This window comes from Engystomops pustulosus, chromosome 8 (genome assembly GCF_040894005.1).
Source record: "Engystomops pustulosus chromosome 8, aEngPut4.maternal, whole genome shotgun sequence".
Lineage (NCBI taxonomy): Eukaryota > Metazoa > Chordata > Amphibia > Anura > Leptodactylidae > Engystomops > Engystomops pustulosus.
The window spans coordinates 115920725-115933095 of NC_092418.1; positions in this window are offsets into that span (position 1 = coordinate 115920725).

Below are 12371 nucleotides of genomic sequence, written 5' to 3' on the forward strand. Positions count from 1 at the left end.
CTGCCCGGATACAACAGGAGCTGTGTGTGGGGTTAGGAAAGCCTCAGGGCACAACAGCCGATAAGGAGACAGGTGCAAAACATTAACCCTTCATCCTAAAAACACAAGAAGAACAAGAAGATTAGGATCTAGCTTTTTATTTTTATCCTGCACTGATCCTGAGTTACATCCTGTAGATCTTTTATTTTATATAAAAGTAAAAAACATAACAATACAAACCAAACATAATATACAATATATACAAAATATATACAATATCTTACCTGCTGGTCCAGCCACATTCACACCTAGCAAAAACAATAACTTACAATACACCAAAATGAATTAACACAAAATACCACAACCCCCACCCAACCGATTATCACAACCTAAACCAATAAACAAAGAAAAGCCACACCCACAAATAAAAATAAATATACATAAACCCACCCACACCCATTTTTTTTTATATATATAATAACAAACACAGAATACACTATACACTTAACTAAATCCCTCGCCCGCACCCTCCCTTTCCCCCCAGACACTGGTCTAACGTCCAAAGTTTGCATTAAGTAGTCCAGACCAGTGCCCAAGGTCAGTTCGTAACGCTAACACTATGTCCCAAACCCAAATATATACAATATATACAATGTATACAGTATTTACAACATAACAAAGAAAACAGAATACGAATAAAACCTGAACAACATCAATCTAAACCACATAAAGCCCAGGTTCGGCGCCTGCAAGCCCAACATCACTACATGCCCAGATACAAAACAAAAATCTACAGTGTCAGCTTCAGCCCAACACCAGGAGAGGAGATGACAGACTAAGGGACACTAAAGGACAACCCCCTCCAAAGGAGAGAGGCCCTCCCCGTGCCCAGCCTCTCATACTCCAGAGAGCGCACCTTCACCAGGAGGGAGAGGACAGACTAAGGGGCACTAAGGAGAGAGGCCCTCCCCGTGCCCAGCCTCTCATACTCCAGAGAGCGCACCTTCACCAGGAGGGAGAGGACAGACTAAGGGATACTAAGGAGAGAGGTCCTCCCCGTGCCCAGCCTCTCATACTCCAGAGAGCGCACCTTCACCAGGAGGGGAGAGGACAGACTAAGGGACACTAAGGAGAGAGGTCCTCCCTGTGCCCAGCCTCTCATACTCCAGAGAGCGCACCTTCACCAGGAGGGAGAGGACAGACTAAGGGACACTAAGGAGAGAGGCCCTCCCCGTGCCCAGCCTCTCATACTCCAGAGAGCGCACCTTCACCAGGAGGGAGAGGACAGACTAAGGGACACTAAGGAGAGAGGCCCTCCCCGTGCCCAGCCTCTCATACTCCAGAGAGCGCACCTTCACCAGGAGGGGAGAGGACAGACTAAGGGACACTAAGGAGAGAGGCCCTCCCCGTGCCCAGCCTCTCATACTCCAGAGAGCGCACCTTCACCAGGTCACCCACAATGTTCCTAACCACCTCATCCACCGGGGCGATTTTACGCTGCGTCGATACCATACACCGTGCGTTCCACGTGTGGTACCTGACCACTAGACTGACTAGGAATAACGTGCAACGGTCCCGGCCACCCAGGCCTCTGAATGCTCCATAGGCCCACTCCGCATAGGAGAGACCGGCCAACCCGGGCCAATGGATGGAAGCGCCCACCCGGTTGTACACCCCTGTGTTATAGGGGCACTGAAGCAGGAAGTGGTCCATGCTCTCAAGCAGGCCACCGCACTCCTCCTGGGGACAACCCCTTTCCTCAGAGCTCCTACACTTCAGATTGTCCCTCACACACAGCTTTCCATGGAAGCAGCGCCAAGTCACGTCCCAGAACTTCAAGGGGATCCTGATGGAATTCAATAAACTCAAACCCACCCCAAGATCCCAACTTGGGCAATCCCTGAGGGCCAGAGGCTTCTGGAAATGGGTCAACAGAACCCTCTTGTCAAGGACTTTCCTCGACATGGTCCTGATCTCCCACATTCCCAGACCCCACCGGCGAATCACCTTCAGAACCGGGGTAGCATAAGCCGGAAGATGCCCATGCGGTGTGCGAAGATCCTTCACTTGCCCTCCTGTCTCCCTGGAAGAAAGGCCTAAACCATCCCCTGCAGGAGTATACCCACGGAGGAGCCCTCTCTTTCCAGAGGTTTGCTACATTGATCTTAAGAAAGGTATTCACTAGGAACACCACAGGGTTGACCATACACAACCCTTCTTGTCTCCTCGTGCGGTAAGTAACCTCCCTCTTGATTAGGTTCAGCCTATTCCCCCATAACAGCTGGAAGAACAGACTGTAGACCCGAGTCCAGAGGGGTTCTGGCAACATGCACACACTGTCCAGATAAATCAGCAACGGGAGCAGGTAAGTTTTAATCAGGTTCACCCTTTCCCTGAGGGTCAAAGACCAACCCTTCCACTGGTCCACCTTCTGGGCGGCGATCTTAAGCCTGCCGTCCCAGTTTTGCATGGGGTAATCCCCCTGGCCAAATTCGATGCCGAGAACTTTGGCAGAGTCCTGGGGCCCTGGAAGAGTGTCCGGGAGATCAAAGCCTGGACCTCCCTCTCCCAGCCAGAGACTCTCACACTTATCCCGGTTGATCTTGGACCCAGAAGCCTCTGAGTAGCGGTCAACCTCTGACATCACCCATTGCACCTCCCCTCTCGAGGACACAAAAACAGTGACATCATCGGCATACGCTACCACCCTTAGAGTGGCTTCCGGTGCCGCCTGGTCCATCCCGACTCCCACCAACGGCCCACGATCAACCCTCCTAAGGAATGGGTCGATCGCGAACACCTAAATTAGTGGGCTCAGAGGACAACCCTGTCGAACACCAGACCCGACCTCAAAAGAGCGGCCAATCCAACCGTTCACATGCGGGAAACTCTCTGCCCCTGCGTACAAAACTTTCAGCCAATTGACAAACCCACCCGGCAGGCCATACCTCAGAAGGACAGACCAGAGGTACTCGTGGTTAACCCGATCAAACGCTTTTGCCTGATCCAAGAACTCCTTCCAGTTACCAGCCCGGCCCTGCTCCACTGCCTCCCGGACACAAAGTACAGCACTAAATGTACTGCGGCCTGGAACAGAGCAGTGCTGGGTCCCCGAAAGGAGCCGGGGCGCAAACTGCACCAGCCGATTAAACAGCACCTTTGCCAAAACCTTTCTGTCCGTATTGAGAAGCGCTATGGGACGCCAGTTCTCAATACGAGATCGGTCCTTACCCTTTGACAAAATGATCAGGGCTGACCTCCTCATTGACTTCGGCAGAGCGCCCGAGGAAAGACACTCATTGAATACCTCAGTCAAGAGGGGAACCAAGGCGTCCTTAAAGGTCTTATAAAACTCAGATGTTAAGCCATCCGAACCTGGCGATTTCAATCGCCAGGCTGACTTTCTCTTCCCTGATCACTTCAGTCAAAACATCAAGAGAGGGGTCTACTCCTGGCTCAGGAACAGTTTCAGCCAGGAAAGCCGACATCACATCCCGATCTAGATCCTTCCTGCCAAAGAGGTGCGAGTAGAAGGATCTGACGACCTACAGAATCCCTGATCTGGACCTTTTCAGGGATCCCGTACTGTCAACCAGTCCCGTGACAACTTTACCATTCACTGACATCTTGCAGTTTCTGTAAGGGTCGGGCAAGCGGTATTTCCCGTAATCCCTCTCAAAAACCAAAGATGCGTGTCTATCGTACTGACACCTCTTCAGCAAGGATTTTACTCTGGAGATGTCCTCACGACTACCTTCAGTCGAGACGAGATGCTCGAGTTTCCTCCTCAGGCCCTGATACAGGCGGTACCTGTCCAGGCTCCTGAGGCTCGAGAGCTGGCGGAAGAATCTCGCCACCCTTTTCTTGAGCATCTCCCACCACTCTGACTTACTGCTACAAAGGCCCAGCAATGGTACCTGGCTCTGAAGAAAGTCCTCAAAGGATTGTCTGATCTCCGCTTCTTCCAGGAGAGACGAATTGAGCTTCCAGTAGCCTCTTCCCATCCGGGGAGTCTCTGTAACATTCAGAGAAAACAAAATTAAACAGTGGTCGGAGAACTCCACCTCAACAACAGAAACGGGTGAAGAAATGGCTTCCTCCTTTAAATAAAACCTGTCTATTCTAGACCTGTAGCTACCCCTATAATAGGTGAACCCCGCGTGGCCTGGGGTGTGCCGGATGTGGACATCCACCACGCGAGCCTCACTAGCTATGCTATTAAGAGCGACGCTATCATAAGTCAGCTTGTCTCTGGAACCTCCCCTATCCTGGGACCTCATGACAGCATTGAAGTCCCCTCCAAAGACCACCTGCCGACTTGTAAAAAGGAAAGGGCTTGATCCTCATAAAGAGACACTTCCTGTCCCACTTGGACTGGGGACCATAGATGTTAATTAGTCGAAGTTCTTGTCCCTTCATGAGGACATCCAGGATCAGGCACCTCCCCTTTTCTAACTCAATAACTTGTCGGCATTCTACCGGTGCAGTAAAAAGGACCGCCACTCCGCTATACGGCTCGGCCGCAAGAGACCAATAGGAAGGCCGTGTCTCCATTTCCTCTTAGCTTTAAACACGGCCGCCAAATCTGGCAGCCTGGTCTCCTGCAAAAATAAAATGTCGGCTTCAACACGGCCGAGAAAATCAAAGGCCGCAAATCTAGCCACATCAGACTTAATGCTGGCGACATTAATGGACGCCAGCGTCAACGGAGTGGGTGCCGCCATCATGAGTGATTGAGTTAGACGGCTTTCTTTTTACCCATCTTACCACCACCCTCGGGAAATGAACACCCCCTTTTTAGACATATTGTGGTGTCCATCTCCCGCACCTCTGATGTTTCAGGGGCAGATCCAGGACCTGCCTCCTCATCCTTGTCAGCCACGCCCTATTATCCTCGTCCATATTCTCATAATGGGAGGAGTCTGAGGACGTGGCACCTTCCTCTCTCTCGATCCTCCTGACCTCCTCATCCAGTACATCATCCCCTGGGGCCTCAGCGACAGGTGTGGTCTCCAGGATAGCGCCAGAGGTTGTCCCAGCAGGCCGAGACTCCCCCCGCTCTCTCTCCTGTTGACGCTTCTCTAGACGCCTTAGCTGGGCAGGCGTCTTTTTCCTGTCTTTCTTCCCTGGCCCCTCCATTCCTCCACCTCTGCTAGTCCCCTCCCCAGCAGATCCAGCCTCATGGCTTTTATCCGCTGAGGTAAAGCCTGCATTAGCGAAGGAAAGAGGACAACGACTGTACGGGTGACCGAGATCACCACACAGGTTACACCTAATCTGCCCTGTACAGGATGCAGCGAGATGGCCGACACCCCCACCCGCACCTGTGACACAGCTTAGGCTGCCCCCGGTAGAAGATCAGGATCCGATCCCTCCCCAGGAAGGCTGATGAAGGGATGTGGGCGACTGAGTTACCTGAACGCCTCAACTTCACCATGAAGGTCCAGGCCCCTGACCAGATACCATACGCGTCTCGATTTTTCTCTGGTAATCCTAGCACCTCTCCATAACGATTCAGAACGGTCACTTTCTTGAGTTTGCTCTGGCAGGACACTGCTTGCACAGCAAAGTCCCGCCACTCGGGCTCGTTGTATCTCAGCTCATAGTTGGACCAGAAGAGCTCAAGCCCCTCCGGCCGAACAAAGCTGACATCAAACTCAGATGTACCATAGGGATGGATCAAGGAAAAGATGTCAGCCGCCATGAAGTCCATCTTCAGCAGCAACTCAACTACCTGTGCCCAAGGGGGACACACATCACTGCCACGCCACCGAAGACGGACCACATTCCTACGGTTAGCACCCGGCCCGGTTGTCGGGAGCGACCATGGTGTCTCCCTGCCTCTTTGCTCTCGGAAGGCAGACAGGCCGTGCCTCTCTATCCAAAACGACAAATCAACCTCCTGCCCCACTACATTGATCGTCCTCTCTCCCTTCTGTAAGGCCTGCAGGAGGCGCCGTTGCAAAAAGCCGTCCCCAGAGCCCAGAGACGAGGATGATGGAACTCTATGTCCCCCAGCAGCGACACTGGCACAGCTCTTAATAGGGGCCACCATTGGGGGAGCAACCGGACCAACCCCTGCACCCACAACATTACCCACCTCCATGTTACACTCAGCCGCGCCACCCACACCACCAGTCACTCCATCACTCACCCCCATAACTGGTAATGGTTCTGCACCACTCACACTAGCCACCACAACATTACTGACTCCACTCACACTGGCTGGACCAGCAACATTAGCAGACATGACCACCTCCGCATCTTCAGGCACAAGGGACGGGGGTCCCCCCGCAGAGCATCGCCCAGAGGGGACCCCAACTTGTGTCACACTTGTGCCCTCATTGGTAGCAGATGTTATTTTACTTTTCTTAGAGGAAGGTAGGAGTCGCCGCTGATCTTTGGCTGGTATGTGGCGCCGCTGATCCCCACCTTCCTCAGCACTCCTCTGCAGACTATCTCCAACACCAACACAAAACAGTACTTTAGGCTTGGGAGGTCCGGAGCCCTCAGCCTCAGCGACCCCTCCACGCTGCCGCCGCTCCATAACCAAGTGATCAGCGGCAACAGCATGAAGAGGTCTTTTTGGTCTTTTTCCTTCGTGGTTTACTGCCCCCTGGCGCATCCTCCGGCAGATCGTCTCCAAAAGTAAAGTCCTGGAGGTGCACAGGGGACTCGAGCCGTCGGATCTCCTCCATCAGCGCCCCTCCCTGGTGGCTGTCACTATCCTCACCCGGGCCGGCAGAACCGCAGCCAGATGACATAGCCGCTTGTCCTGCAGGGGGCCCACTGCACGGCACCGGGCTTTCCTCCTCCGTCTGACTCTCTGGCTGAAGCCCCATCAGCCGCCTCTGCTTCTCCTCCTCCATCTCCCGGAATCTCTCATCATTAAGGATCTTTTCTTTAAACGGACCGCTCCTCTCCAGCAGGTAAGCCTTCCTCTCCTCCAAGGCCTGGATGTCAGTCTGGAGCCTGGATATCTCTGCCAGAATCTGCTCCTTCTTCCTCTTTGGGGCAGAGCTTGCCCTGGCATGGGCGCACCTGAGCTCCTCCCGCAGTCTCCTCACCGTCTTGCTGGCTTCTTCGTACTCAGAGAGGTGGCCCAGAGCCAGGGAGGCATAGGTGGAAATAGACTCCCGGGTCCTCAGCATTCCCCAGCCCTCTTCACTGAGGTCAGCCTCACCTCCCTGAGCACTCAGCTTTCCTGCGGTATCCAGCTTTTCCGAGGTATCCAGCTTTCCTGGGGTTTTGGTGCTTTTTGAAGCCTTAGCTGGCCTGGGGGGAGTTGGAGCAGCATTGCTGCTGTTCCTTGCAGATCTTCTCACCCCCAAGGCTTCCGCAGCGCTGGCCGGTTCCTGGCTACCCCTGCCCCCCGCCGGCCTAGACCGGGAAGCAGGAGCCTGGGACTTGCTGCCCTGGCTCATGCCTGGAAACCCACTCCCTCCCTGGGAGAGGAGAGAGCAGGCCCCAGGTGGAGGTGGTTTTCCCTGGAGCTCAGGAGCAGCAGCAGCACACAGCCTCTCACAGCAACAGACAGCTAACGAGCTAACGAGGCACACCAGAGCTGCACTCACTATTCTGCTGCTGGGGCAGTCACTGTGTACATACATGACATTACTTATCCTGTACTGATCCTGAGTTACATCCTGTATTATACCCCAGAGCTGCACTCACTATTCTGCTGCTGGTGCAGTCACTGTGTACATACATGACATTACTTATCCTGTACTGATCCTGAGTTACATCCTGTATTATACCCCAGAGCTGCACTCACTATTCTGCTGCTGGTGCAGTCACTGTGTACATACATGACATTACTTATCCTGTACTGATCCTGAGTTACATCCTGTATTATACCCCAGAGCTGCACTCACTATTCTGCTGCTGGTGCAGTCACTGTGTACATACATGACATTACTTATCCTGTACTGATCCTGAGTTACATCCTGTATTATACTCCAGAGCTGCACTCACTATTCTGCTGCTGGTGCAGTCACTGTGTACATACATGACATTACTTATCCTGTACTGATCCTGAGTTACATCCTGTATTATACCCCAGAGCTGCACTCAATATTCTGCTGCTGGTGCAGTCACTGTGTACATACATGACATTACTTATCCTGTACTGATCCTGAGTTACATCCTGTATTATACTCCAGAGCTGCACTCACTATTCTGCTGCTGGTGCAGTCACTGTGTACATACATGACATTACTTATCCTGTACTGATCCTGAGTTACATCCTGTATTATACCCCAGAGCTGCACTCACTATTCTGCTGCTGGTGCAGTCACTGTGTACATACATGACATTACTTATCCTGTACTGATCCTGAGTTACATCCTGTAAATCTTTTATTTTATATAAAAGTGAAAAACATAACAATAATAAACATAAATAAAGCCATAACTTCTGGCAAAAGAATTACAAAAGAACAAATATAAACGAAAATAAACTTACAAAACCTCCTGGCCCAGCCACACACACACCACACACTCAGCATGAAAACAAACAAAACCTTCACCCAGTCCCACCACCTAATTTTTTTTTTTTTTTTTTTTTTTTTTTTTATATCGAAATACACAGCAAAATACACATAAATAAATAAACAATAAATAAACACAGAAATAACAATGAATATAACGGAAATAACATTAACATTAAATAACAATAAATATAACTAACTAAATCCCACGCCCATCACCCTCCCACCCAGACACTGGTCTAACGTCCAAAGTTTGCGCTATATAGTCCAGACCAGTGCCCAGGATCGTATAGTCCAAGTCCCGTCCACCCCCCTCCCAACCTAACACCCTAACACCAAAACCCAAAAACCAACCAACCTATATACATAAGAACTATAACTACATATAACACAAGATACAAACACATTAAACATACCAACATATATCAAAACCACATAAAGCCCAGGTTCGGCGCCTGCAAGCCCCTACATCTCTATAACCTCAGATACAAAACAAAAATCTACAGTGTCAGCTTCAGCCCAACACCAGGAGCGGAGATGACAGACTAAGGGACACTAAAGGAGAACCCCCTCCAAAGGAGAGAGGCCCTCCCCGTGCCCAGCCTCTCATACTCCAGAGAGCGCACCTTCACCAGGTCACCCAGAATGTTCCTAACCACCTCATCCACCGGGAGGATTTTACGCTGCGTCGACACTAAACACCGTGCGTTCCACGTGTGGTACCTGACCACTAGACTAACTAGGAATAACGTGCAGCGGTCCCGGCCACCCAGGCCTCTGAATGCTCCATAGGCCCACTCCGCATAGGAGAGACCGGCCAACCCGGGCCAATGGATGGAAGCGCCCACCCGGTTGTACACCTCTGTGTTAAAGGGGCACTGAAGCAGGAAGTGGTCCATGCTCTCCAGCAGGCCACCGCACTCCTCCCGGGGACAACCCCTTTCCTCAGAGCTCCTACACTTCAGATTGTCCCTCACACACAGCTTTCCATGGAAGCAGCGCCAAGTCAAGTCCCAAAACTTCAAGGGGATCCGGATAGAATTCAATAAACTCAAACCCACCCCCAGATCCCGACTTGGGCAATCCCTGAGGGCCAGAGGCTTCTGGAAACGGGCAAACAGAACCCTTTTGTCAAGGAGTTTCCTCGACATGGTCCTGATCTCCCACATTCCCAGACCCCACCGGCGAATCACCTTCAGAACCGGGGTAGCATAAGCCGGAAGATGCCCATGCGGTGTACGGAGATCCTTCACTCGCCCTCCTGTCTCCCATTCCTGGAAGAAAGGCCGAAACCATCCCCTACAGGAGTATACCCACGGAGGAGCCCTCTCTTTCCAGAGGTTTGCTACATTGATCTTAAGAAAGGTATTCACTAGGAATACCACAGGGTTGACCATACACAACCCTCCTTGTCTCCTCGTGCGGTAAGTAACCTCCCTCTTGATTAGGTTCAGCCTATTCCCCCATAACAGTTGGAAGAACAGACTGTAGACCCGAGTCCAGAGGGGTTCTGGCAACATGCACACACTGCCCAGATATATCAGCAATGGGAGCAGGTAAGTTTTAATCAGGTTTACCCTTTCCCTGAGGGTCAAAGACCAACCCTTCCACTGGTCCACCCTCTGAGCGGCGATCTTAAGCCTGCCGTCCCAGTTTTGCATGGGGTAATCCCCTTGGCCAAATTCGATGCCGAGAACTTTGGCAGAGTCCTGGGGCCCTGGAAGAGTGTCCGGGAGATCAAAGCCTGGATCCCCCTCTCCCAGCCAGAGACTCTCACACTTATCCCGGTTGATCTTGGACCCAGAAGCCTCTGAGTAGCGGTCAACCTCTGACATCACCCATTGCGCCTCCCCTCGCGAGGACACAAAAACAGTGACATCATCGGCGTATGCTACCACCCTTAGAGTGGCTTCCGGTGCCGCCTGGTCCATCCCGACTCCCACCAACGGCCCACGATCAACCCTCCTAAGGAATGGGTCAATCGCGAACACGTATAAAAGTGGGCTCAGAGGACAACCCTGGCGAACACCAGACCCGACCTCAAAAGAGCGGCCAATCCAACCGTTCACAAGCGGGAAACTCTCTGCCCCTGTGTACAAAACCTTTAGCCAATTGACAAACTCCCCCGGCAGGCCATACCTCAGAAGGACAGACCAGAGGTACTCGTGGTTAACCCGATCAAATGCTTTTGCCTGATCCAAGGACAGCAAGTACCCCTTCCAGTTACCAGCCCTGCCCTGCTCCACTGCCTCCCGGACACAAAGCACAGCACTAAATGTACTGCGGCCTGGAACAGAGCAGTGCTGGGTCCCCGAAAGGAGCCGGGGTGCAAACTGCACCAGCCGATTAAACAGCACCTTTGCCAAAACCTTTCTGTCCGTATTGAGAAGCGCTATGGGACGCCAGTTCTCAATACGAGATCGGTCCTTACCCTTTGACAGGATGATCAGGGCAGACCTCCTCATTGACTTCGGCAGAGCGCCCGAGGAAAGACACTCATTATATACCTCAGTCAAGAGGGGAACCAAGGCGTCCTTAAAGGTCTTATAAAACTCAGATGTTAAGCCATCCGGACCTGGCGATTTCTTGAGGGCGAGCCCTTCAATCGCCCGGCTGACTTCCTCCTCACTGATCATCTCTGTCAAAACATCAAGAGAGGGGTCTACTCCTTGCTCAGGGACAGTTTCAGCCAGGAAATCCGACATCACATCCCGATCTAGATCCTTCCTGCCCAAGAGGTGCGAGTAGAAGGATCTGACGACCTCCAGAATCCCTGATCTGGACCTTTTCAGGGATCCCGTACTGTCAACCAGTCCTGTGACAACTTTACCATTCACTGACATCTTGCAGTTTCTGTAAGGGTCGGGCGAGCGGTATTTCCCGTAATCCCTCTCAAAAACCAAAGATGCGTGTCTATCGTACTGACACCTCTTCAGCAAGGATTTCACTCTGGAGATGTCCTCACGACTACCTCCAGTCGAGACGAGATGCTCGAGTTTCCTCCTCAGGCCCTGATACAGGCGGTACCTGTCCAGGCTCCTGAGGCTCGAGAGCTGGCGGAAGAATCTCGCCACCCTTTTCTTGAGCATCTCCCACCACTCTGACTTACTGCTACAAAGGCCCAGCAATGGTACCTGGCTCTGAAGAAAGTCCTCAAAGGATTGTCTGATCTCTGCTTCTTCCAGGAGAGACGAATTGAGCTTCCAGTAGCCTCTTCCCATCCGGGGGGTCTCTGTAACATTCAGAGAAAACAAAATTAGACAGTGGTCGGAGAACTCCACCTCAACAACGGACACTGCTGAAGAAATGGCTTCCTCCTTTAAATAAAACCTGTCTATTCTAGACCTGCAGCTACCCCTATAGTAGGTGAACCCCGCGTGGCCTGGGGTGTGCCGGATGTGGACATCCACCAGGCGAGCCTCACTGGCTATGCTATTAAGAGCGACGCTATCATAAGTCAGCTTGTCTCTGGAACCCCCCCTATCCTGGGACCTCGTGACAGCATTGAAGTCCCCTCCAAAGACCACCTGCCGACTTGTAAAAAGGTAGGGCTTGATCCTCATAAAGAGACACTTCCTGTCCCACTTGGACTGGGGACCATAGATGTTAATAAGACGAAGTTCTTGTCCCTTCATGAGGACATCCAGGATCAGGCACCTCCCCATTTCTAACTCAATAACTCGTCGGCATTCTACCGTTGCGGTAAAAAGGACCGCCACTCCGCTATACGGCTCGGCCGCAAGAGACCAATAGGAAGGCCCGTGTCTCCATTCCCTCTTAGCTTTAAACACGGCCGCCAAATCTGGCAGCCTGGTCTCCTGCAAAAATAAAATGTCGGCTTCAACGCGGCCGAGAAAATCAAAGGCCGCAAATCTAGCCGCATCAGATTTAATGCTGGCGACAT